The sequence below is a fragment of the Hesperophylax consimilis genome, chromosome 21 (genome assembly GCF_061612785.1).
Source record: "Hesperophylax consimilis isolate HC1 chromosome 21, BYU_Hcon_1.0, whole genome shotgun sequence".
Lineage (NCBI taxonomy): Eukaryota > Metazoa > Arthropoda > Insecta > Trichoptera > Limnephilidae > Hesperophylax > Hesperophylax consimilis.
The window spans coordinates 6465176-6474303 of record NC_142856.1 but is presented as its reverse complement, the minus strand read 5'-3'; the positions used below and the strand labels follow the sequence as shown (position 1 = coordinate 6474303).

Genomic DNA, 9128 nt, shown 5'->3' with positions numbered 1-9128 from the left:
AGATTAATATAATCACATATCTTTATACCTTGCGATATTATTTACTATATCACGTAAGGGAAAATCGAATTTATGGTGTTAAGGCCCCGTAGTAGGCGTTTAAAGGTGGTTTGAAAGGGAAATATTCAAATACATTAGTTAGAGGGAGCACACTAATATTAAATAAAACTATAATAATTAAGGCGATGCACTACACCGTGTAATATTTTGAATCGAGCCGCTATCAATAACACACCTTACGTAGATGGCGATAAGGCTTAAATTCCCACTTAACACCCTTTGCAAGAAAAAAACATGGCCAAAAAGTGCCTTTTATTTTATTTTGTGGATGTTCAGGTTCAGGCACAAATATTTAAATGTTTTTCGATCATTTTATAAATAACTTAATTTGCCACATTATACAATAAAACCATAACCGAAAATGGGTTCGTAACTAGGAGATTTTGAACTTTAAAGCAGTTTTCATAGGCCTTATACATTATTTTTTCTGGGCTTATTAAAAGACTTATCTAAAAAATACTCGATTATTTCAGAGGCCAGGATGTATTCTACTCGCAGTATTTAGTTAAAGCATCTGAAACATTTCTAGGCGACCAAATTTTCAAACCAAAAACACAGGATTTTGCATTACTACGTAGTGCATCGCCTTAAACGAAAATAGTGAAAATATTTAATAAAAAACGACTCTTTTCAAATACAGTAAAAATCTCTCGGCAAATGCTTTGGTTGAATTTAAAGACACCGTTTGAATTTTTTTATGCCTGTAACATATAAAATAACAGAACAAAACGTTTTTTAATAATTTTTTAAGCTTACTTTGCATTTTTTTATCGCAGGAATTTCATATAATTAATGTTTCAGCACAAAACAAGTGTATAGATATTATTTTCAAAAATAATTATTTTTTTAACTTAAAAACTTAAAAATTTAGCGAGACATTTGTTATAAATCGGTAGAAATTGGGTTTGAAGAAGAAAGAAACCTAATATATTTAAGGTGATGCACCACGTCGTGGAACATTTGGAATCGGACCGCTAACAATAACACTCCTTATGTAGATGGCGATAAGGTTTACATTTCCACTTGATACTTTATTATTTTGGTTTATGCATGAAAAAAAACTTTAATTTTTCGAAGTTCAGGCACAAATAATTATTTTTTTACCATAATTTTAAGAACCTAATTTGGCAAAATTGTTTCGTAAAAATAAGTAGGATTTCGAACTTTAAAACAGTTTTATAGGCCTAATGCTTTAAATTTTTTGAGCTTCTAAAAAGATTTACCGAAAAAAATTCTCAATTATTTCAAAGGCCAATATGTTTTCTACTCGCAGTATTTAATTTGAGTATCTAAAATATTTTTAAGCGATCACATTTTCCAAGCAAAAACACATGATTTTATATTACTGCGTAGTGCTTCGCCTTAAGTAAGAACCATATTTTAAAATACATTTTCTGGGGTGGAAACTGAAACATTAATCAACCCATAATGTATTATATTTTGCAGATTACATTAATTCAGATATAAATATTCATTAAGTTTCCGTTTTCAGAAGGTAATTCGATTTAGGATAACAAACAAAGAAAATATTAAATTTATTTGTTTCGTGGCTTTTGAAAAGGGAATTTATCGCAATATCCCATTCTTAACAAGATTCATTATTAAGTCTGAATGCTTTCCAACAGGCAATTCAAACATTATTGAAGCGATGTTTTACTCTGTTTTTGTTTGTATGATTTCAATAGACAATACTTGATTTTTTTTCTTCTAGAAAAAAGTAAAACAATCATTTAAAGCATTATCGTCTTTTTTACTGATAATTTTTATTTCAGACTCAAAAATGAAGCAATTTGATTGATACATTTCCAAAAAACATGCATTGCTTATTTCGTTATTTCTGATGTAAAGGAGCATCTGTTTTAGGAGAGATGTCCCTGCATGCATGATTGTTAGTACGAAATAATTTATGCATACTTGCATTAATAGTAACTCAAAATAAGGACACATCAAAGATATGATCGCCTGATGGTTTGGTTTGAAAGTGAAATAATAAAGAAAGAAAACATATTGTTGTTATATATTTAGAGAAAAAATTACGGTTCTCCTGTTATTCGAATTTCCTCTGAGGCAGATATAAACAAAATAGCATGACTCCTTTTCAAATACTCCAATCATTTCACTTACACATTTTTTAGTCATAATTTTTTTTTTCTTTTCGCATTTAGTATATTTAAGTAGCAATCACAATTTAAAACTATTCTTTGATCTTATAACTTCCGGTAAACAAATTATTTTTAATCAAGTTATCGCAAATCATACGTCTCGTAAAATGTTAAATTTACATCGCTCACTTTTTGTCTACATAAATCGAACTCGCATTACTATTTAACTATATTATTATTTTTATTATTGTTATGGAAATGGAATTTTTGTGATATCTTATTCATGTTTTACAATTTGGCTTCTTTAAGATATTTTCAAACGTACCCTAAAAGCTTTTAAAAACAAATTAACCTTACAATATACCTTATTCGCAACGATTTTTTTTATTGTTTGTCTATTCTTTTGATTCAATCTTTACCAATGTCTTTAAATATATACTTTCTTCCTAACCTGTAACTATAGAAAAAGATTGTAAATGGAATGTACCGTGTTCTATTATACCAAAATGGACTGTAAATCAAATCAACAAGGATACGACAGTGTAAAGCACATTCAATTGGGTTTGAAAATCACGTGAAATGTGGAATGATGGACACACCCTACCTTGAATCTCCATGAATCCCGACAGTAGGACTCTCGACGAATTGGCACTGTACACAGGGTGAAATATCCTCCACAATGAGATAATCTTTGATACAATTTTGATATTTGCAAACAGAGCACAAAGCATGTGAATATACGACTCCAATTCACGAGGACACGACGATTACACCTTCTTGCCACACGACACGAATACGAATGCTGTACTTGCGACAATTTACAATACAACAAATCATCTTCTTCTTTCCAATGTGGGTAAGACTGTTGTTAAGGAAGGAAATGTAGATATGATAGTAGATAATGGGAAAAATGGTAGGTATTATCCAAAACTGTTTCAATACTAAACATGGAACTTAAATGGTTTATTTTATGTTCAACTTAAATGTAAAATTAATTCACATGTACAACTGTCTGTTTCCTAAATAAACAAAATTATATAAACATAAAACTAAATTTTCTGGTGTAAGTATGATTAAAACATGAAAATATACAAGCCGCGTATCGAGGGCAGTTTACCCCACTATCACGGGGTAGTCCCGGCAAGAATGACCGTAGCGAGCGGCCTGGCCACAACAAGCCTAAGCACCCGTGTCCCACGATCACAAAAAAAATGATGTAAGCACCATTTGGTTGTAAGTGGAATATATCTCCCTGCGATATAAAGGTGCTGATGAGTTCAATGATGTTAGTTTTTCAAGTACCTTTTATTGAATACCGGTAGAACAAACACAGGAATTAAATTATACCGTTAAGATCGAGAAATCTTGTTTTCGCCAAAAGTGAGCAGTTTTTTTCCCAAAATTCTGAACTTCCTAATTCATTGGGTCATGCCTAAATACTATAAAAAATAAGTTTTAGATGTATTGCTAATTGTTCTAAATGTCATAGAAATAAGTTGTTAAAAGGTTTATACTAGATATAAAATTTATATTTTTATAACTAAATAAAAACAACATAAGGCACAATTTCTAACAGAGTTCAAACTGATACATTATGAACAAACGTCTATATACGTAGGTATATAAAAAAAAGAAGTTTAATGGATACGTATCACATGGAAACGCTTTGAAAATTCTTGGTTAGATTAGGTTAGGTTAGATTTGGTTTTTAAGTTAGTCTATGATAGTTTTTTACTCCACCTAGGAGGCCCTGAGGTAAATAATTTCCCGCAGGGCCTATGTCATATTTAGGGATGCTGTGTGGAGGGTTTTTTAAGGAAGATAAGGAGAGGAGTAAGGAGATAAGGAGAGGAAGGAGAGGAAGAGAGTATTGTAATTTACTTTAATTATTATAATTTATTTACTTACTTACTATTTATTATTATTATTATTTACTTACCTATCGGTTATTATTTACCTATTTTTATTTAGTTATTTTATTTTTTCTTATAATTTATTATTCATACTATCCATGTTGTAATTGTTAGTATGGTTACCCTATGCTTGTGTCTGTTAAGCCAGCACAGGCACTTTGTACTTTAGTTAAGAAGAATATTATTGTTGCCAACTTACTATAAACTTACTGCCCAATGCTTCTTTTGTTAACATTTTGCTACTAAAATTTTGTTTATTTTTGTCTACCGGTCTCGAAACAACCGTGTCATTATCTTTTCTTTTTTTGGTTTAAATTTAATGTTAATATTATATTAAGTTTGCATATATATTTTTTTAAATTATGTAATTGTAAATCTGCACATCTTGATACAGGAATGCCCTAGTTAGATGTGCAGAGTATGTTTTTTTTGTTAAAAACTGTTTTTTTGAATAAATAAATAAATAAAAAAAATTAAAATAGAGTAAGAAGAGAAAGATCTCTGAAAAAGGAATGAGGGTGGGTAGGAATTTGAGGGTCCCGGGTACTCCTGCTAAAACACCAAACGTAGCGAACCACTTGGAGTGACCTATGGCAGAGGTGTTGGTTATCCAATGAATGGTTCCTCGGGTCGGCGGTACCCATGCCCGCCTCCCAAGTTCCAGATAAGTCAATAATTCTAAATGCAATATTACCTAAACTAACCCAACCCAACCTAACAAAACATACGCTTACCTACCCTTACCCATGAAAAAACGTAATACTGAACATTTCCAGAAAATAAGTAAGTAAGTTCGGGTGCCCTACGCATTTTGATACTCCAATTTATACACGACCAACTGTGTGATTTAACTTAATTAATAAAATCATAAAGACTTATTTATGAAGTAAACTCCTTTAATTCGCCCACATTTTTACAAATAACCTTCACCGCTAAGGGCCTGCCCGCCCTATAACCTTATTACCTCCCCAAAACACCGATTATACATTTGCCGGGCCTGAAAAAGTAATTTGGGGTAATATATTCCTATTATATTCTGTTTTTCAATTCGGAGCGTATTCTTGTGGATAAGCTAACTATAGAGAATGTGTTGCATTTATATCAGCAGATTTTCAGGATAAAAATTGTAGCATTATTGGAAACAGAAATCTGAAATCATTCTAAGATAATAAAAGTACGATCACTTTGAATGTACATTTCAATATTTGCAGCAAAGGCGAGTAGTAGCTAATTTCACATTTGTACACAGAATTTTAACCTCCCCAGCGCTGGCTCTTAACTGCTGTGAACTTTTAAACGACTTCAAAAAATACTGGTTTGACTAAGAATTGAATCTTCCTCCCCGGGACTAGTGTCAAAAATGCTAACAAATAAGCCAAATTCCAGTTGGATTGTATCGACTGTTAATTTCGCATATTAATTGAAGTAAATTTTTATATACAGGGTTTTCCAATAAGAGGTGATATTTTGATATTCAAGCGTAAAAGATCTTGTTGAAAGTAAACGTTGTCCGGATCAATACCATCCAATTCCGGCCATAAAAAATCATTAATCATCTCTCGATAGCGCAATCCATTCACCGTAACTGTTGCTCCAGCCTCATTTTCGAAAAAGTAAGGTCCAATGACTCCGCCGGACCATAAGCCGCACCAAACAGTCACACGTTGAGGATAAAGAGGCTTTTCAACAATAACTCTTGGGTTTTCCGAGCCCTAGATGCGACAATTTTGCTTGTTGATGAAGCCACCCAGGTGGAAATGGGCCTCATCACTCAAGATGATTTGCATTTGATTCATTCAAGTAAATTTTAATAATTTCCATGCATTGTTAAAGCGTGAATCGTTCTATTTTTAATAATGACGTAATTTTTACTTGTCGAATGTTAAAAAATGACAGCATTAAAAGTAACATCTACCGAAATAGCGGGCTATTTAAAATAACACCTTTTATTGGAAAATCCTGTATTTAAAAGAATGTCATCAAATTTCAAAAAAATTTGTATGTGCGTGCGTGAGTATGCATGAGTGCCTCCTAGTTTATTGAATACATTCTCGTCGATAATGAGTCTATCTGGCGAGTTTCAGCTCGACCGGATGATGTAAAGTGAGTCTTTTTCCACTTCTAAGACTCCATTTCATTCTTTCAATCAAGAAAATAAATTCCAAATTCAAATAGGTGTTTTTGAAAATTGAACCAACATAAAAATAATACATACTTCATTATCATCAAATTATGTAAATCAAATGATAAAATATAAACAAAATAAAACAATGGAAAGAAGGAAATGAGCATGAGAATGATAAAAAATAATTTTAAATATTTTCACACAGCCGGGAGGGGAAGGTAATTCGAAATTAATCATTTGATTTAATTTTGCCAATACAAATTGAAAATATCTCCAGAGTAAAAATAAATGCCGCCGACGGGAATTGAACCCGCGCCTTCTGATTTCCAGTCAGACGCTCTGGACCCCTAAGCCACGTCGGCTTATTTCCAACCCGCAAAATAATTCAATTTATACTAGTACTTCAATCAACAATTACTGCTTATTATGTTTTTTCACCTGTAAACAAACAATTTCATTTTTGTAGGAAAAGCTTTGTTGGTGAATTTCCCACTAGATGGCGTCGAGACATATTATATCTACATTTGTTGGTGAAATATTTTGACTTAAGGATCCAGATAAATAATTATTACTTATAATAATTTATTATCTTTTGTGCTATGCATAAAAACCTTATCTTATAAACATTAGTTTATCATTAAAAAAACAGAAAATTACGCTTTTTTAAACAATAATAATTCTTGTTTAATCTACTTGTTTTAATAAAAACGTATAAAGGTTTCCAAATCTCTGATCCAAATTCTAAATCACATATACAGTATCTTATTTACGTACTGTTAGTTGGTTGGTTTAGTAACTCTTACGATGAATCCTAGAAGTTTGTAGGTCCTGCCGCAGATAGAATTTATGTGAGGACAGAAAGGCATTTTGGAGTCCATTATTATTATTCATACCCTTAATTCACTAAATCTTTTCAGTTCTACACCATTGATATTTTATGGGAATATTAGAGGGTAAATATTTTATTCAAAGATATTATTGTCTTACATTTTTCCAAGTTGAAGTTGATATGACGTATTATACTGAAAAAAAGGCAAAGAGGCCTATAATTTTTTGACAGTTTAGCGTGTAATTTTTTTATGATACCAGAGCTCATCGTTCGAGAGTTTTTGCTTATTTAGAAAACAAATCGGTATTACATTTATGATTGTGTGTTTCCCAAAGAAAATGACATTAATAATCTAAACATATTTATTTTAACGACTATTTAATAAACATTGTACATACAAAATATAATGATAAATATATGTATAGTAAATTGTAGTTTTTTCATTAATTTCTATTTCTATAAAGGGGGAAGAATGTTGTGGAGTTTCGTCGCAAAATAAACGTAATTTCTTTGCCCGAAAGTGGTTTTATGACCTGGAATATTTTTTATGTGATTGTGATTTGACCTTGTGTGATGAATACGCAGTATTGTAGAGGATTCAGAATTTTTAAACAGTTTCAATAGTATATTTTTAGCGGTAACCGGATAAATCATCACAATGATAATCCATCACATCTTTAAAAAGTTATATGAAGTCATGGAAAGTGATGAAACAAAAACTTTATTAACTGGGTTATGTAGGTTAGGTTAGGTTAAAAAGAATATTTTTTTCATCGTTTCTAATGACTTTATATCATTTTTTAAAAGTGTGTTGAATTGTCACTATGTTGAGTTACCATGGAATCATTTTTAGCATATATTTGTTGTACATTTGGTTCTTTCTCTACATTTACAAAATCCGTGGGTATTTTAGTGGTACGGCTGATAATATGTCGGGAAAGTCTCAATATATTACTTCCACAGCGGCCTCTGCGGGAAACTGGGGAAAATAATGATGGTGGGGGGGGGGAATTTGGGGAAATAGTAATGACGAAAGGTAGAAATTTCTGGAAAATGCCGAAGAAAATAAAACTCGCATTGACGAAAGCGGATTGAATTATTTTCTACCGAATGTGATATTCAGTACTTTTTGCTATAAATTAGTAACTAGGAAAACCATTTTTTATTTATTGACTAATTGTCCAAAACCTTTCTTACTTAAAAATCTTTCGTAAAAAATCTTATTGTTGGAAAGTCATTAATATTGTTTTCAGTGATTATATATTTCAATTCGAGATTTACTCAAGTTTACTGAAGTAAAAAATAAATTCATTCAACCGAGACTTCAGAGTCAATAGACATTAAAATAAAAACTATCTACATTGCATTTAGTTCTGGAAATATCTTGCGATCATACACAATGATAGCAGCCAAAAAATAAGGTCGAAGTGCACAGTTAGACATGAACGAACTAATACAAAACAAAACGAACTTAAAAACAAAAATTTTAATCTAAAATATTACCTATATTCTAACGTATCTGCGTAAATATACTCACAAAGAAATGAAATTGCTCAATAATAAATTCTACAACAAATAACGCAAAGCAATACGTCCATACAACGGTAACGTAAATAAATAGATACCTTATTTTCGTATCTTACATGATCAGAAGTATAGTCCTTCCGACAAGAGACCGTCTAATATGTCTTATTTGAACTGCCTTATTGACTCATCAGCTCTATTAGAAAATATTGCATTTCGTTGCCCTGAACGCAATACCAGATCGATTACCTTTTTTACATACAACAATTCATATCAAAATACGCTCAAAACTCTTTACTCAGACGATATTGATATTTTCCACTAAGAGATATTGATATTTTCCACTGTAACCTTAAATTTTTCTTATTCAAATTAACCTTACAATGTATTTAAGCCAAAACAATTATTTTTTATTGTTCGTGTATCCTTTTCATAATTTTTTTTTGATTCTATCTTTATGTCTACTTTCTTCCTAACCTTTTACCATAAAAATATTGTTAATGGCACTTAGCTGGTTTATTTTATACTCAAAATCTCAAATGCAAAATTAATTCACATGTAAAACTGTATGTTTC

At 31.0% G+C, this 9128-nt stretch overlaps 1 non-coding gene across 1 annotated transcript; it reads right to left on the bottom strand.

The window, feature by feature from the left end:
* Positions 1-6489: 6489 nt before the first annotated feature.
* On the bottom strand, positions 6490-6562 carry TRNAS-GGA (transfer RNA serine (anticodon GGA)). Its single transcript has one exon. It is a non-coding gene; the product is annotated as a tRNA-Ser (tRNA).
* Positions 6563-9128: the final 2566 nt, after the last annotated feature.